This window comes from Dipteris shenzhenensis, chromosome 5, assembly GCF_047967505.1.
Source record: "Dipteris shenzhenensis isolate YYH24624 ecotype China chromosome 5, Dip_SZ_1.0, whole genome shotgun sequence".
NCBI lineage: Eukaryota > Viridiplantae > Streptophyta > Polypodiopsida > Gleicheniales > Dipteridaceae > Dipteris > Dipteris shenzhenensis.
Window position 1 is genome coordinate 30755579 of NC_141600.1, and position 19764 is coordinate 30775342.

The 19764-nt window shown below is 42.0% G+C and overlaps 1 non-coding gene across 1 annotated transcript; it reads right to left on the reverse strand.

Moving 5' to 3' along the window:
* Positions 1-546: 546 nt before the first annotated feature.
* On the reverse strand, positions 547-652 carry LOC147901863 (U6 spliceosomal RNA). Its single transcript, XR_015541067.1, has one exon. It is a non-coding gene; the product is annotated as a U6 spliceosomal RNA (small nuclear RNA).
* Between the last annotated feature and the right edge of the window lie 19112 nt (positions 653-19764).

Genomic DNA, 19764 nt, shown 5'->3' on the forward strand with positions numbered 1-19764 from the left:
TATTCCCAAGATTGAATTTTGGATTCTGGTGCTTCATTCCATGTTACTCCCCATAGGGAATGGTTCTCGACATATAACAGTGGGAAGACAGGTTGTGTGCATCTTGGAAATAACTATACATGTGACATAGTGGGAGCAGGTGACATAAAGTTTTCTTTTGCAAATGGGTCTGCATTTGTTTTAAAAATTGTGAGACATGTGCCTAAGCTAACCAAGAGTCTCATTTCACTGGGTCGGCTAGATGATGCTGGTTTTCATACCAATTTTGGCTTTCAATGTTGGAAAATTCAGAAGGGCGATCCCTTACATGTATTAGGGGTGTCTGATCATGTTGTTGTAATAACTGACCAGCCAAGTACTTCATAATTCATATGCAAGCATTATCCTTAATATTTGTTAGGGCATCCTCTATTAGCACTAGCATGCTAATTAGTGGTCCTCATGACATTTTTGTCATAACCTTCTCAGATTTCCTCTCTAGAACTTGCTAGATTTAAGGATTTTCTAGCCCAAATCAGTGTCAAAGCCTTCTATAAAAAATTGATAGCTCATTTTGTTCTATTGACCCTGTCACTTGTCATCCTTGCATAGAGGCCATGCTTATCCTCTCTGTATCATTCCAATTTTGTTCTATTGGCCCTGTCGCTTGTCGTTGTGTGATTTTTAAGGTTAGCAATTAGCTTGTTCATCTTGATGCTTAAGCAAGCATCATCCTCTAGCATTAGCTAGGATTTTGTATTTTGTATTTCTTCTTCTTTGGGAAAATCATACAAGTATCCCTTAGAATTCAACTAAATTTTGCATGTGGCCCACATGATCTTCATGACTCCATGAAATTTCTTCTTCACTACTTTGAAACTATTCTAAAATTGAAAGCTATTGTTAAGTAATCTTGAATTTGATAAGGAATGTGTGCATGGAGTACAGTCAGTGGCATATAACATGTGCTTGCATGATTGTGATTTGGAATCTCAAAGCACATATATATTAACTTTCAACACTTACATGATTATGATCTAAAATTTCAAAGCAAAGATATATTCTTTTTCATATCCTAGCTAGATGTTCTATTTAATACATGCTAACAACCTTAAAGTGTAGCACATTAACATGTTCATGCCCACCTTACATTAGAATGGGGAGTCCATGTTCAGGGTACATTCTACCTTGAATATTCATTCACTAGATCTTCCAACCATTAATAGACAACTAGTAAAAGTACAAACAGTCGAATCATGGTCAGAAAGACAAGTCATGATCAGGATAGACAATTTGCATTAAAGAACACTCTTGAAGCAACTGTAGAAAGATACATCCTTTTCATTAAGAACCAGTCGAATAATACCCAGTATCCACATAGAAGTTACCCAAAAGATATACATAGTCTTCATACTGCCAGACTGTAGTAAAAGTATCATGATTTAGACTACAAGTTCCAAACACATGCTAAAAGGCAGTTATAACTACTTTCTTGGTTCCTACTAATAGTTACACATATTACTATTGGCCCATGATCTTCCTAGGACTTATATGCCTAACCTATGACTTAGGCTAAATGCCAAAATACCCCTTGACACCTGGCACTTCTAGTGGAGAGGATTTTTCAAAAATTGGGAGACACGAACCCTTTAGATTAAGTACTCCTTCATACATTTGAGGTCTATGGTCTGGGAACATTTGAGATCAATGCTTTCCTTGATAGCTTCTTCTAGTGGAGAGGATTTTTCAAAAATTGGGAGACACGAACCCTTTAGATTAAGTACTCCTTCATACATTTGAGGTCTATGGTCTGGGAACATTTGAGATCAATGCTTTCCTTGATAGCTTGCTTGTCTACTACACTGGTAGCCTCATTGGTGACTTTGGAGCATGGAGTGTGTTCCAATTCAATTGTATCATCACCATCAAGCTGTGCTGTGTCTCCCTTTTCCATGCTCATATGTAAATCTGCAGCCTTGTGGGGATCATCATCAGTAAGACATCATTTGTCTTCTTCGCTTCCTGCTCCAAAGAAAAATGAAGTCTTGACTTTGGAGTGGTGAAGGCATCAGATGTGTCTTCAGCCTATAGTGAGCTTTCCCCTAGGGCATGTTTCGATTTGTACTACAATTGTTGTATTTCCTTATCCATAATCTCATACGTATATGTGGTAGAAGCAAAAGCTTCATAAGGCCATTTTGCAACAACTTGTGCCCTATTTTTTATATTCATCCACAATTGTTGTGAGGCTTCCATCAGCTGTATTTTTAAGTCTTGGATGTCTATACTAGACATAAAAATGTCACCCACCTTCTCAACCATCGATTGCAGTTGCTTTTCAACATTTTCTAGTGTGTGGATTCTCTCTTTAAGTATAATATTGTCCAGAATCCACTTGCAACATAACCTACCCCTCAACAATGTATTGTAGTTCATTCAAGAATTCAGTTTTTATTTATTCCAACCATTTTTAAATAGTAGGGAAACATGCATTGAGAGCTCTCAACAATGGAAGTGTAATGGACGAAGGTGAGAGAGAGAGGGAGAGCCATAAGAGAGCGTCACACAAGTTTTGGTGGGTGCAGAACACCCTAATCTTCTATGTCATCCATATATATATATATGTATTTGAGTATATTACATAATTGGGGTTAAGGTACAATGGCCTTTAACCCCCACAACCTCCCACTTATAGGCCAATGTTCCTTTAAGGGAGAACAACCAATGAGCATACTATCCAATGCCCATCAATACATGACAATACTCAAACCACTGACTAGGTAGACTCTTTGTCAACATATCTGTAGGGTTATCATCTGCATGGACCTTGACAAGCTCTATGCACTTGTCCTCAAGTAGCTCCCTGATAAAATGGTACCTAACCTGAATGTATTTGCATCCAACTCAATCCAATTATCCTCAGACATATCTTAGCTTTAGCTTCAACCCCTGCCAAGGGTCTAATCTACTTCTTTTTGAATAAGCACATCCCTTATCTGTTCTTTCCACAAAGAAAAGTTTGTCCCATCAAACTTTTTAATGCTAAAAAACTCCTTTTCAGACATGGAAGAGGATGCCATGATGCAAATAAAACAAAATCCCAAATGCTAGTACCTACAAGAGAGAAATCACACCTAATACTAGGTGCATGCAATATGTCTACCTTAATGAAGGATAGTGTCACCAAAACTCAAGGCTCAAAGCATCAAAATGCAACTGACTCATGTGCATATACTATGCATCCATATGATTAAATTTGGCAGAAAAGAAAATATCAACCCGCAATGACAAAACAATGGCAAACCCAATGCCAATAAGAGCCAAATGCCTCAAGCATAAGCACCGTCCATGGGCATAAGCATCAATAATGTCTCATCCAAGAGATCATAGCACAACCTGTGCATCCACTGCAATATGTCAAAGCTATCCCTCAGCATAAAATAGCATCTGTGTGCTAAACGTCCATCAATAAAGCGTCCCACAAGGCAATCTGGGCCAATCAATGCATCCAACAAGGATCGCAATGCATCCAAATGGCCTGTAATACATCCACTGCAACCCAATGCAAACCACAAATGAGCACACATGACTCAGCAGACTGTAACCAAAGTGATCTGCATAAGGGATATCCAAGAGATCATGGTCCCACGGCAATGACCGCTATTGAAAATAGAACCTCAGATGTCTCAAAACATGGGCGTCACTGCACAATCAAACTCGACAAGACAATCTATAAATATCTCTCTTCTGTGGTTCTATGGATCTAAGTCAGATGGTGGTCGGATTCAATTCTAGCTCCTTTCTTCCACTTGAATCAAACCTGTAGTGGCATCCTGAGATCCTTTTATGTTCACAACTTTTGGACTTGGTGGGTCCAGTCCAACATAAGGTTTTAAGCAAAACCCATTCATAGGTGTCATAAAAATATTGCCACGTAAATTAGTGAGTTGAAAAGTTCCCTACTCAAACAAATCTACCACTCTGAAAGGACCATCATACCTCAACTAAAACTTTCTTGGCATTTTCGTCAATTTTGTATTGAACATGAGAACTAAGTCTCCCTTCCTGAACAACTTCAATTTAATATTTTGGTTAATCCAAGCTCTCCTTCGCTTTTGAATTATGTCAGAGGTGTATGAACCCAACACCCTGTCTTCATCTAATTTAGCAATTGCTCAAGGCTATACTTAATTGAATCCTTGAAGGTGCTCTATAGCTACCTTGAGAGTACATGTAATAAACTCCATAGGTACAATAGCCTCACACCCATAAACCAATCGGAAAGGGGTCATACCTGTATTGACCTTGTAAGCTGTTCCTAGGGCCCATAACATTGAATCCAATTTTTGATCCCAATCACTTGGATTATCTACTATTACTCTCCTGAAAATCTTCTTCATGATTTTATTGGAGCTTTCAACCTGACCATTCCCTTGTGGATAATAGGCTGTTGATTTCTTATGTAGTACCATATATATCTTAGTTAATATTTTGATTGTCTTATTAATGAAATCTGAACCCCAATCAGAAACAATCTCAATGGGTACCCCAATCTCACTACAATGTTGTGATAAAGGAGCCATGCTACACTCTTAGACTTATTGTCCTTAAGTGCCAATGCCTCACCCATTTTGTGTAATAGTTAGTTGCCACAAGGATATACTGGGTTACCACTATATTTTGCAGGTGGTTTAATGGGGCCTACAAAGTCCAATACCCATTTTTGAAATGGGGCTAATTCTATCAGCATCCAAGGGTCGATCATCTCTTTGGCAAGGCAAATAGGCCTTTGCATATTGGTGAGCATCCTTCAAGACTGTGGGCCACCAAAGACTGGCTTGCATAATTTTCCTTCCTATTATCTCTTCTAAGAAATGTCCTTTGGCAAATCCTCCATGAGCCTCTGCTAGCACTGCTTCTTACTCATGACTTTGTTCACATCTTCTAATCACCTGATCGATTCCCCGGTGATAAAGAACACTAGCAATTACCAAGAAAGGCTTGCTTTGTAAGACAAGTTTCTTTCTTTGGTGTCTATGTGAAGATTGTGGGAGAGAGGGAAGGAGTCTCACTTGAGGCTTTCTCACATGCACAATGGGGGAATACACACGAAGGTGGAGGCTGAAAACAGTTTTCCTCTTCTTAGTTGTGTAAGCCAAAAGAACTCTAATACAAAGAAATAGAAGAACCCTATATGTGGGTCTCAAACCAAACTCAACTAACTAAGGTGGCATACTAACTGAGCCACGAACTAGTGTAGATAAGGATAGCTGTCATCCAGCTATTATTCGTGGGCGGTGTACCAACCGCATCTCCAGCTAACAAGTCGGTGACATAAATGCACAACAGTCACCCTCGCATATCGCGAGTGGAGCTCGATATCTCAACACTCCCCCTCGAGCTCAATCCCAATTCCTGCACACCAAGCAGGTCTCTGAACTTGCGCAGCTTCTCTGCGCCCAATGCTTTCGTGAATATGTCAGCTACTTGATCCTCTGTGCTGACATAAACTAGATCAATAAGACCTAGTAAAACCTTTCTTTGCCAAGTGTATACTGCTCATGTTGTCACAGTAAATGACAACTGGCCCATCTGTAGACTGATGCATATCATAGAGTAGCTTATGCAACCAAGCTACCTCACATGCAGCCATTGTTGCACCCCTGTACTCAGCCTCTGTGCTCGACAAGGCAACTGTAGGCTATTTCTTGCTGCTCCAAGTGACTGCAGCACTCCCAAAAGAGAACATATATCCACTGATAGATCGTCTATCAGAAACACTACCAGCCCAATCAGCATCAGTGTATCCATGCAACTGTATCTGAACCCCAGCCTCATAAAATAGTCCATACTGCAATGTGGACTTCACATACCTGAGTATGCGTCTAGCCGCATCCAAATGCAGTTTCCTTAGAGCCTGCATAAACTGACTTACCAACCCAACAGCATAGCTCAAATCTGGCCTGGTAATAGTCATGTAAATCAAACTTCCTACTATGCGTCTGTACATAGTAGGGTCTTCTAGAAGCTCACCTGCATCTGCGCTCAGCTTCACATTCTGCTCCAAAGGAACTAAAATAGGCTTACAGCCTGTCATCCCATATTTGGACAGCATGTCCAATCCATACTGCCTCTGCAAGAGCTGTATCCCACTTGGTGATCTAATCACCTCAATGCCCAAGAAATAACGCAGCTCTCCCAAATCCTTCATCTCAAACTTCTGCCTCAATAGCATTTTCACATGAGGGATATCTTCATCACTATCACCTGTGATATCAAATCATCAACATAAATGACCAGCAGCATAATCCCTTTCTCTGTTTTTCTCACATAGAGTGAGAAATCTGCCTTGGAAATCTGAAAGCCAATAGTGACAAGATACTGTCCTATCTTGTCAGACCATGCTCTAGGTGCTTGCTTCAAGCCATACAAGGCTTTCTTCAACCTGCAAACAAACTCAGGATGAGTGGCATGAACATAACCTGCTGGCTGCTCCATAAAGACCTCTTCTTGCAAATCACCATGCAAGAAGGCATTCTTTACATCCATCTGATGTAAAGACCATCCCTTTGATGCAACCATAGCAATGGCTGCTCTTACGGTTGCCATCCTTGCAACCGGGCTGAAAGTTTCTTCATAATCAATGCCATATGTCTGTGCATACCCCTTGACAACTAATCTTGCCTTGTATCTATTCACAGAACCATCTGCATTGTGCTTGATCTTATAAACCCACTTACAACCAATTGCATTCTTGCCTTTAGGCAAAGGCACCAATTCCCATGTAGCATTAGCATCCAAGGCATCCATTTCTTCATCCATGGCTTTCTCCCATTTTTCATTTCCCATGGCTTGCTCAAAAGAAGTGGGTTCTGGTTCCTGTATCACTTTGACCATATAGGCATAGTGAATGGCTGTAAATCCATCATATTTCAGCCTATCCACAGGATACCTAACCCTGGTAGACCTGCACAAAATAGGCTCACTTCCAGGTGCTCTCAAAACATCCCTGGTCTTCCTTACTCCAGGTGTAACAACAGAAGGAATACCCAACTCATCATCAATGCTCTGTTCTGAGCCACTGGATTCACCATCCACACAAGAGTGACCTGCATTCACATCATACATGGGCTGATCTACCTTCTCTTTTCCTTTTCGTGATACCTGCATACCACTCTCTGCATTGCTTTGAGGGGATTCTCCTGATCTCAATCTGCCTGTCCATGGCGAAGTATGTGAACCACTGGTAGAGGACACTCCAGGTCCACTGATATTTTGTGATTGCTGCTGTGCATTCTGTGCAGCATTACCATTTTGTGCATCTACATCAATCATCACATTTACTGGTTTATACCAGCTGCTCATCTCATCAAAAACAACATCTCTGCTCACTGTGAACTTACGTGTAGAAGGGTTATAGCATCTATACCCTTTCTGCTACAGAGAATAACCAATAAAGACGCACTTCTCAGCTTTTGGATCCAACTTGGACCTCAACTCATCTGGCACATGGACATAGGCAATGCAACCAAAAATCTTCAAATGAGAAATATCTGGTTTCCTACCAGTATACATCTCCTCTGGCATCATGCCATGTATTGCTGCAGTGGGAGTCCTGTTCATTATATAGACTGCTGTAGCAACTGCTTCAGCCCAATAATAATCTGGTAGATCTTTTTCATTTAGCATAGCCCGAGATACCTCTCCAATATGCCTGTTTTTTCTTTCTGCAATTCCATTTTGCTGTGGGGTATGACTGCATGAATATTGCTGCTTTATACCATGCTCCTGCAAGAACCTTGCAAACTCATTTGAGAGGTACTCTCCCCCTCCATCTGACCTTAGGCATTTTATTTGAAGGCCTGTTTCTTTTTCAACCATAGCTTTGAAAGCTTTGAAGTGCCCAAACACTTCACTTTTCTTTTTCATAAAATACACCCACAGTTTTCTGCTGAAGTCATCAATAAATGTGACAAAATAGTGACAGCCTCCAATAGATGCAGCTTTTGTAGTCCACACATCAGAGTGGATTAATTCCAATGGCTTTTTACTCTCTTGAACATGCCTAGGAAAAGGTTTCCTTGCCTGTTTCCCAAATTGACAGGCTTCACAAACCTTGTGCATTTCTGCAACCTTGAATTTAGGCAATCTTGCAACAATATTTTGGGCTTGCATTGATTTTAGTCGCTGTATATTAACATGACCAATGCGTTTGTGCCAGATATCAATATCTGCAACTACACCGGTCCCATGTGCAAACATTGCTGCACTCAATTCAGGCATGTCTGCATCCAACGTAAACATCCTGCCCTTTTTCTTTCCTTTTGCTATCAAGCGACCATTATTTTTCATATCCTCAACAAAGCATCCATGAGGATTAAATCTAACCTGCAAGCCTTGCTCAACCATTTGACCAACAGAAACCAGGTTCTTGGTGATGTTCGGGACATGAAATACATCAGACAAGTATTTCTTTTTCCCATCCTGCATAGACAAAGGAATTTTGCCAATCTGCACAATAGGATGTGCAGTATCATCACCAGTCTCCACAAATCCTGGTTTTTCCATTTTTCTTGCATCCTACATCCATTCAGCGTAACCTGTCATGTGGTTTGACGCACCCGAGTCAACATACCACACATCATTGCTTTCTTCTGCACTTGTTACAGAATTTGTCATATGCTGCACCATAAACAAATGCTCATTTCTGTCATCGCCCTGTCTACTAGAGGATGCATAATTGCCTTGCTGCAATTTTCCACTCATAATGTCATTCTGCTTTTTGTAGTAGTCTTTAGCCATATGACCCATTTTGCCACAATAGTAGCATTCAACATTGCTGTTTGCATTTTGGCTTCTCTGCCATCCACCACGGCCTCTTTGGCTCCCCCTGCCTCTAGAGTTACCACGTCCTCCTGCATAGGACTGGTTTTCTTGCATTTGCTGCATATTCTGATTTCTACCACGGCCTGCAGATCAGCCTCTTCTACCTCTGCCTCTACCTTTGCCAGCATTTGAGTAGAAGACAGTTTCTTTTGAAGTTCCTGCTGAAGAAGATGCACCCCCATTTCTCTGCTCTTCAGAAATTAGAAGAGCAATCAACTCCTCAAAATCAGGAAAGTTTTCACGGACGGCAATGGATGTCCGGAACTGTGCATAATCCTTTCCTAGACCATTCAAGGTCACAAAAACCAAATCATCATCATCCACTGGCGACCCAATGGAAGCAAGTGCATCTGCAATTTTCTTCACTTTCATGTGGTAGTCATTTATGCTCAAATTTTCTCTCTGCACATTGTGCAACTCCTGTTTGAGTTGCATTTTCCTGGCTTGCGTATTTGTGCTATACATTTTTGCCAAAGTATCCCATGCCTCCTTTGGCATATTTGCATCCTGAATATGCACAATCATGGAGTCCGAAATACTAATAGACAGCCAGTACATAACTTTCCTGGCTCTCTCATGCCATCCTTTGAATGCCTGCATTTCCTGTTGAGTGGGAACATTAGGAAGAACAGGTTCTTCTTCATTTCCTGTAATGAATTCCCAATAGCCTTTTCCCATCAAGAAATTCGTCATTCTAAACTTCCATGCCTGGAAGTTGTTCTTGTCAAGCTTTTCAGTGACAATCTGCGAAAGAGAATCAGAGGCCATTACAGAACACTGCAAAATATTCTGTCACTGTAAAAAACACAGCTTTTGCCTCACACAGGCAGATCTGCAAAACCGACGAGAGTGGTATTTCACCACACAGTCACTTCCTAGTGACGATTTTGCATCAACAGGCAATAGGCATGAATCTGCAACTCCCAATATCTCTGCACACAGGCATACGATGCAATTTCTGCGGCACCTTTCCACCGACTAGCCACGCAGTGGTCGCACAGCAAAAAAACAGGGCCTTTTTCTGAGTGCCTGCGAAGAACTTCCGCCTTCGAAACGGGCCCCGAAACGGCCCCGCAGCATATACTGTGCTCTCGCCACACCGCGAAGGGCGTCTCAATCTGAAACAGTGCACTCCTGCACTTCTGGCTGTGCTACTTGCAGAGATTTGCTCCCAAACTCGAAATAGGAAAGCAACACTTGTCCTCTTACTAGGACACCACGAACTTGGCTTGCTTTCTTGAGCTCCTTACCATGAACAAGGCTCTGATACCATGTGAAGATTGTGGGAGAGAGGGAAGGAGTCTCACTTGAGGCTTTCTCACATGCACAATGGGGGAATACACACGAAGGTGGAGGCTGAAAACAGTTTTCCTCTTCTTAGTTGTGTAAGGCAAAAGAACTCTAATACAAAGAAATAGAAGAACCCTATATGTGGGTCTCAAACCAAACTCAACTAACTAAGGTGGCATACTAAGTGAGCCACGAACTAGTGTAGATAAGGATAGCTGTCATCCAGCTATTATTCGTGGGCGGTGTACCAACCGCATCTCCAGCTAACAAGTGACATAAATGCACAACAGTCACCCTGGCATATCGTGAGTGGAGCTCGATATCTCAACAGTCTATTCAATGAGTCAAGAATTAAACCATTCGTGAGGAAAAAAAACATGTTATCATACCAGGCTGTAAGATCTTTAAGCTGAACCATAAAGAGTTCTACATCAGGTAACTGATTTGGAATGCTAGTCGGATCTTCGCCGAAAGTCAGTCTACTCAAATAATCTACAACTAAATGTTGTTTTCTAGGTGTATGGATCACTGTGTAATCAAACTCTTGTAAAAGAAGCATCCATCTCGCAAGCCTACCAATTAGTTGGGGCTTACTTACCAAATAAATCAATGCTTGGTGGTCTTCATGAAATACCACCTTGTTTCCAATGAGGATGCGTGAATTTCTGCAAAGCATAAACCATTCCCAATGCCTCCCTTTTAGTGACACCATAGTTCTTTCCTACTTTTGATAGGACTCTATTAGCATAGGAGACAGGTTGGAACCATTTCTTATGTTTTTGTTGCATTAGAACTGCTCCATCCAATGCACCCACAAATACATTAAAAGGTAAGGACAAATCTGGAGGCTAGAGAATACATCACAAGGTAAGGACCAATCTAGAGGCTAGAGAATTGGAGCTATTACCAACATTTTCTTATTAACAACATCAAAAGCTTGCTGCTCACACATACTTCCTCGATTCTCATGTTAACTTTGTGAACGTAGAGCAAACCTCAGAAAGATACCTCAAAAATTGATTGTGCCCTTTAACTTGACCTATAAACCTAGATAATTGCTTTACATTCTTTGGAGGCAAAGCTTGTTATATCACATATACCTTTCTAGGGTTAGTTTCCATACTATCCTCTAAAATAATATGCCTCAGTAGAACTCCCCTTTTGATAGCAAATGTACACTTTGCTAGATTAAGGCTCTACCATGCCAGTTGACAATTCTCAAAGGATAATCTGAGTTGGTCAAGATGCTTATTCCTCTTACCAAAAACCCTGGGGTGCCAACTCCCTTTTTAAGAATACCAATCAAAATCTTGAGTATGAGATGAATTTAACAATATGCTATGAGTACAAATTAATCAAATTAGCATGGTTCTGTTCTACACCAAAAGAGCTTTAAATATGTCTTTATGCCTTGAAATTTAGGTAACACATGAAAAAATCACATTAATTTCAACTAAGAGAGGTTTTCATATTTTAGTGTATTTTTTGTTTTACTCCTCCCCTCATCCAAAAGACCCCCCCCCTTGAGCATCACACATTATGAAAAATATGTACAAATGTTAAAATCTTGCATTATTTTCAAGGTATATACCATATATTTTGTGATAGGGGGGACATGCTATTTTCATATTTTTCCCTTGCATATTTGAATTTTTTACAAGAAATACATCCATATTCAAAAAGGACCTTTTCCTCGCATACCCTAGATTTTGGACAAGGGTGGTGACATGATACATATTGAGTTGGTATGCCAAGCCAAAAACTAAGAAATCATCAAAGAAAAACCCTCATAAAAGAGGTAAGATACTCTGCAAATACTTCTTGAATCCACTTTTGGAAGGTTGGTGGAGCATTCTTTAAGCCAAAGTTCATCAAGAAAACTATATATTTCATGACTTGCAATAGTATCTAACATAGTGTCACAGAAAGGTAATGGAAAAGGATCAATAATGGTAGTTGCATTTAACTTTCTATGATCAACACAAGTCCGCACTGTGCAGCTTTCCATTTTTCTTAGGAACTATTACAATGGGAGATAACCAACTAACGTGATCCAAGGGATAGATAAACCCCACTTGCATGAGCTTCTCCAACTCTTCTTTCACTTGCTTTGCATAGTTGGGATTCATCCTATATCTCCGTTGGACATTTGGAACTGCATCCAGTTTGAGATTTATTCTATGTTGACAAAATGAAGTGTTGAGATATGGTGCCATGAGCACATAGATTAAAGGGCGAAGGTATGTGATAAGAAATGTATTAAAGTAGCCACCCTAAGATGTGGACTACATGATGTGGAGATGTGGATTGAGGATATCCACAAGGAGAGATGTGGATGAGAGGATCACACAAGTGTTGACTATTCTGTGGGGGTTAAAGGTCACTGTGCCTTAACCCCAGTTATGTACAATACTCAAACACATATATAAATGAATGAAAAAGAAGATTAGGGTGGTTCTGCACCCACCAAACTTGTGTGGCTCTCTATCTCTCTCTCTCTCCTTCTTCCGTTCTTGCTTCCGTTGAGAGCGCTCTCAACTGGTATCAGAGCCCAGGTGATTTAGCTGAGCGTGCGTGAATGCTTGGAAGCTCAGCAGCTCTGTGGGAGGAAGGAGAAGCTCTGTGGGAAGCTTTGTGGGTGACTTTACTTGCATCCAAGTGTGCAGAGACCTTGGAGGAACCTTTGGAAAAGTCACTTTGGCTTTGCGAAGTGGTTTTGAGATCCTATTAAGAGCTTTCAAAGAAAAAGTCGTTTTTTGAGCTTTTCCCTGTTCCGTTCGATGACAGAGACTGCGTATTGACTTGTAGAGGCAACTATTGCTTGCTTTTGGTGTCCACATTACTTTAGGAGCCTGGAAACACCTTTATTCTTGAATCCGGGATCATTTCATTGGATTTCTTACTCACTGTGTCAGTTTCTGCGTTTTTTGCCCGGGTGTTGGAACTCAAGTTTGGAGCAACCATTTGCAGATCTGTCAGTTCCTGTGGACTCAGGAGGTCCTAAAACTTCTATGTTGCTCATCATTCGCACTCCGGTGGAGTTTACAGATAGCTCTGTTTCCAAAAACGTTTTTCAGTCCGTGTGTTGGACCCAGTGATTGAGACCACGGTTTCTAAAACCGTCTGTCCCATTGCGTTCCGGACGCCCAAAAACCCCTACCTGTCAGTTCTTGCACGATTCGGTGGAGGATTTTCAGAGTTATAAATCTCTGTGTATTCGATTTCGTCTCTCTGTTATGCATTTTTCATACTAAGATTTTGAAACCTTAGATTTATGCCACATGGCAGTGGATGTGTTGACTCCCATTTCTCACTCATCGGTTGGGATTTTGGAGTTCTGGCAGAAGAGAGATATTTGCAGATTTTCTTGCTGAGTCCGATTATGCAATGGCGCCCATGTTTTGAGGCATCTCAGGTTCTATTTTCAATAGTGCTCATTACCATGGGACTATGATTTCTTGAGCATACCTTATGCAGATCACTCTGGTTGCAGTTTGAGCAGTGTGCGCTCATTCGTGGTGTGCATTGGGTTGCAGTGGATGATTTATAGGCCATTTGGATGCATTGCGGTCCTTATTGGATGCGCTGATAGGCCCAAATTGCCTTATGGGATGCTATTTTTATGGACGTTTTGCACATGGATGCTATTTTAAGCTGAGGGACAGCTTTGAAACATTGCAGGTGATGCACTGATAGTGCTATGCTCTCTTGGATGAGACATTATTGATGCATATGCCAGTGGACAGTGTTTATGCTTGAGTCATTTGGCACTTATTGGCATTTTCTTTTGGGCCAGATTTGCTCATATGGATGCATAGTATATGCACATGAGTCAGATGCTTTGAGTTTTGAGTTTTGGTGATATTTCACTCTATTGTGGCATACACATTTGGGTGCACTTGGTATTTGGTGTGATTCTCTCTTGCAGGCACTAGCATTTGGGATTTTGCTTTATTTGCATCATGGCATCCTCTTCCATGCCTGAAAAGGAGTTTCTCAGCATTAAAAAGTTTGATGGGACAAACTTTTCTTTGTGGAAAGAACAGATAAGGGATGTGCTTATTCAAAAGAAGCAGATTAAACCCTTGGCAGGGATTGAAGCTAAGCCTGCAAATATGTCTGAGGATGATTGGAATGAGTTGGATGCATTAGCAAAGTCTACTATTAGACTTCATCTTGCAGAGTCAGTTTATTTCACAGTAGTAAATGAGCAGACTACGGAAGATTTGTGGAAGAAACTGTGTGCCACTTATGAAAAGGAAATTGCCTCTAATAAAGTTTACCTCATGAAGAGGTTGTTTGAGCTGCAGATGAAGGAAGGGGTCTCCATTGCTTCTCATTTGAATGAATTTAATATTATTTTCAGCCAGCTTCAGGCTCAGAAAATGAATTTTGATGCGGAGACTAAGGCAATATTTCTCTTATGTTCATTGCCATCCTCATGGGATACCTTCCGTACACCTGGTGGAGTACTGAAATTTGATGATGTTGTGGGTAGCTTGTTGGCCGAGGAGATTAGACGGAAGTCTATGGATGGCAACAAGCAGGATGCAGCCTTAAATGTGCAAAGGGGTAGATCACAGTTCAGAGGGAAGTCCCAAGAAAGAGTGAAGTCACGTAGCAAATCCAGGGCACGGAACATTGAGTGTTACCATTGTGGCAAGAAGGGCCATATGAAAAAGGATTGCTACAAGCTGAAAAGAGAGCAAAGGGATAAGAAAAAGAATGCAAATTGGGGTGCAAATCAAAAGGAAGAGAGTCCAAGGGAGGACAAAGGAAAAGTGAAGATCGAGGAGATCAATGCAGTCACACATGATAGTGACAATGATGTTCTCTTCATGTCTACTTTATCTGCAGAGTTGCTTACCACTTCAGATGATGCATATTCTCAGGATTGGATTTTGGATTCTGGTGCTTCATTCCATGTTACTCCCCATAGGGAATGGTTCTCCACTTATGACAGTGGAAAGACAGGTTGTGTGCATCTTGGAAATGACTATGCATGTGACATAGTGGGAGCAGGTGACATAAAGTTTTCTTTTGCAAATGGGTCTGCATTTGTTTTGAAACATGTGAGACATGTGCCTAAGCTGACCAAGAGACTTCTTTCAGTGGGTCAGCTAGATGATGCTGGTTTTCACACCACTTTTGGCTTTCAAAGTTGGAAAATTCAAAAGGGCTCTATGCTTTTGGCCAGGGGTGCCAAGTGTGGGACTTTGTATCCCTTACATGTATCAGGGGTATTTGATCATGTTGTTGCAATAACCGCGTAGCCAAGCACTTCTTTGTGGCATTGCAGGTTGGGGCACATGAGCCAGAATGGAATGAAACTCTTATGCTGTTTGGGTTATGTACCGCATTTGAGTTTCTCTGATTTTGAATTTTGTGAGCACTGTCTCTATGGGAAGCAGACTAAATCAGCCCATAAAAGAAGGGGAAAGAAAGAGTTTGAAATGCTTGATTTGGTGCATTCAGACGTATGTGGTCCCATGCCTACACGGTCATTAGGCGGGGCTGAATACTATGTGACATTCATTGATGATGCAACTAGGAAAGTGTGGGCTTATGCTATAGCTCGGAAGAGTGATGTATTCCAGGTATTTCAGAAATGGCTGGCCTTGGTTGAGAATCAGTCAAGTAGAACGCTTAAATGCCTACGGACTGATAATGGTGGAGAGTATCTCTCTCATGACTTTCAGCATTTCTGTGATACACGTGGGATTAAGAGGGAGCTCACATCCCCTCGTACTCCAGAGCAAAATCCAGTTGCAGAAAAGATGAACCGTACCATTCAAAAAAGGTTGCAATGCATGCTTTCCAATGCAAGTCTTTCTGGTGGTTTTTGGGCTGAGGCAATGAAGACTGCAGTGCATGTGATCAATAGATCACCTAGTAAGAGTTTGGATGGTGGTATTCCTGAAGAGGCATGGAGTGGCAAGAAGCCCTCTTACTCTCATTTGCGTATATTTGGGTGTGAGGCATATGCACATGTGCCAAAAGAGCTTCGAAAGAAGCTAGATCCTAAGTCTAGGAAATGCATCTTTCTAGGTTATGGTGAAAGTGGAGAGATGGGCTATCGTCTCTGGGATCCAGAAGCAAAGAAGATCATACGCAGCCATGATGTGGTCTTCAATGAGAAGAAGATGCATAAGGCACCCATGAGGGATGTGGAAATGAGAAGAATCACTTTCCAGGATGTGAATCCACCTGCATATGTTGATAGACAGCAAGCTGTCCATGCACCAAATGTGCAAGAAATGGTACCACCAAGTACTCCCACAGGTATACAATCAAGGGTAGATGATGGATCATCTATTGGTGGAAATGATGAGCCAAATGTGGCTGATATGCAAGTGGGACAGCAAGCTGAAATGCCCTTGAGAAGATCATCTAGAGTGTCTAGACCGCCTGATAGGTTTGTTCCAGGGGTAGACTATGTGATGCTTACTGATTGCGGGGAGCCTTCTTGCTACAGAGAGGCTATGATGCGTGAGGATCAACGCAAGTGGGAGTATGCTATGCAATCAGAGATGAGTTCACTTATGAAGAATAAGACTTGGGACTTGGTTTCTTTGCCACATGGAAAGAAAGCATTGCCATGTAAATGGGTCTACAAAATGAAGGTCACAGGTGATGATGTGCCTAGATACAAGGCCCGTTTGGTTGCTAAAGGGTTCAAGCAAGAGAAGGGTGTGGACTTTGATGAGATATTCTCTCCGGTTGTGAAGATGACCACACTTAGATGCATGCTTGGACTAGTGGCATCAGAGGATATGGAGCTTGTGCAGATGGATGTCAAGACAGCTTTCTTGCATGGGGATTTGCATGAGGAAATTTACATGGTGCAGCCGGAAGGCTTTGAAGAAAAGGGCAAAGAGCATTTAGTTTGCAAGCTGAAAAAGAGTCTCTATGGTCTTAAGCAAGCACCTAGAGAATGGTATCAGAAGTTTGATGCTTTCATTCAGTCCCAGGGTTTTAGAAGGAGTGAAATTGATCACTGCCTCTACACTAAAAGGGCTAAGGATAATAGCCTGATAATCCTGGCACTATATGTGGATGATATGCTATTGGCTAGCAAGAATACTTATGAGCTAGATGCTTTAAAGGCCAAGTTGCATGAGGCCTTTGATATGAAGGATTTGGGACTTGCAGGTCATATTCTTGGTATGCGCATCACGCGTGATCGGAGTAGGAAACTCCTTTGGCTTTCACAAAAAGAGTATGTTACAAAAGTATTGCAGCGTTTCAATATGGAGGGGGGGAAGGCAGTGAGTACTCCATTGCCTCCATATGTGAAACTGAGTCATACAGATAGTCCCAAATCAGATGAGGAGAGGGCCATGATGGCCAAGGTTCCTTATGCATCAGCAGTTGGGAGTCTTATGTATGCTATGATAGCTACTAGACCAGACATTGCATTTGCAGTGGGAGTTGTTAGCCGGTATATGGCTAATCCAGGAAAGAGGCATTGGGAGGCAGTTAAGTGCATCATGAGGTACATGAAGGGTACCAAGGAGATGTGCATTTGCTTTGGTAAAGGAGACATGCGTGTACTTGGGTACACAGATTCAGACTATGCAGGGCATGTGGATAGTAGGAGATCCACTTCTGGTTATGTGTTCACCTTTGCAGGTGGTGCAGTGTCGTGGATGTCTCGTGCACAGAAGTGCGTGGCTTTGTCTACCACAGAGGCTGAGTATGTTGCAGCCACAGAGGGTTGCAAGGAGGCTATATGGCTTGATCGGCTAGTGGGAGATTTGGGGATTCATACAGGTGTACCTACATTGCATAGTGATTCCATGAGTGCTATTCAGCTAGCACGGAATCCGGTCTTTCATGCAAAGACCAAACACATTGAGGTCAGATACCATTTCATCAGGGAGGTACTTGAGGACAAGCGCATAGAGCTTGTCAAGGTTCATACAGATGATAACCCTGCAGATATGCTGACGAAGAGTCTACCTAGTCAGCGGTTTGAGTATTGTCGTGTATTGATGGGCATTGGATAGTATGCTCACGGGTTGTTCTCCCTTAAAGGCACATTGTCCTTTAAGTGGGAGGTTGTGGGGGTTAAAGGTCACTGTGCCTTAACCCCAGTTATGTACAATACTCAAACACATATATAAATGAATGAAAAAGAAGATTAGGGTGGTTCTGCACCCACCAAACTTGTGTGGCTCTCTATCTCTCTCTCTCTCCTTCTTCCGTTCTTGCTTCCGTTGAGAGCACTCTCATATTCAAAGGGCACTCTCTATATAAGAGGCCTATCATGTATTGTTGAAAACACATTGCAATAGACATAGATTTACTATCTCCCTCTCATGCCTTATTTAGTGTGCTTTGAGCCTCCTTAGTTCTTTTGTTGATCTTGTGTGCACTAGGCTTAGTGGCGATCATATATTGGACCTTTCTCATGGTATCAGAGCTTAGGTGCTCCACAAGCCTAGGTAGATTAGTGAGTGTTTTCTTTCCCATGCTTTGTGTATAGAGAAATAAAATTTGGCACACCCATAGTACCTTTAGGGAGAGTTCTTATGTGTGAAACTATGTCCATGGAAGACATTTCAAGATTGATGATGCTGTGAAGAAGGTGTTGTTGCAAAAGGTGTTTTTACAAAGATGTTTCTCTACAAATGAAGACTTGCAAGTCTACGCGCCTCTGAATAGCCTCCTTCAATTGCCTCTTACCAAGGGAACTCTCCATCAAAGGCTCCAAAAGTCATGTGAGGCTCTAGCTCCTAGCAGCCTTATCTTCTGCATCGCCTCGACTCAGTCACGACTCCAAGTACTCTGATGGCCTTCACTCAGCCAGCGTTTAGCAATAGTCTCAAGAGACCTTCAGTAGCCTGCAATAGGCATACAAGGCCAGCAGGTACCTCCATTGAGTGGCGACTTAAGTAGAGCTCAGGAGAGGTGACTAATGCCAGTAGCCTCTCAGCTCGACCAGCGACTCCATAGCCGGCACTACCAATGAGCTGGCCTCCAACAAGCCTCCAACCGCTCCGTCTGTAGCCTCTTCAATGTCTACTATGCCATTGCTAGTCAACGGCTCGACTCACTTGCACCTTTGATTGAGCACCGGTGTCAAACATGCCATAGCTACTTGTACCAGCGAGCATCTGCATCAACGCCCATCTCTAGAGGCGAGCTCCTACCAGCAACCATCACCTCAGCTCTTCCGTAGCCCACAAGCTTCTAGACTCGACTCCAGCAGTAGCCAACGGGCCTCCTTGAAATGTGCAATCAATAGCTCTAGCGTCCACGCAACTATTATAGATGAACACCCAACCAGGTCCAAAGGCTCCTCCAAAGAGCCAAAAAGCAGCCACTCGCAGCATTTATGACCTAGAAGCATCACCAACGACCAGCCCTTCACACATCGCCAACCACCTGTGTAGCAGACTCCATCGAACCGCGTCAACCTTCAGAGTAGCTCCTTTAGCAAGGAACTATTCACAACCTGAGACTCCACAAGCAAGGCAAGAGCAAGCCTATGCTCTACAAACAGCCTCATGGGAGCCTCTCTCAGCTTCATTTCCATTGCCATGAAACTCACATGTTCTCTAAGGTCTACTCTTGAGACACGTGGCAAATAGAATTTGACCTAGG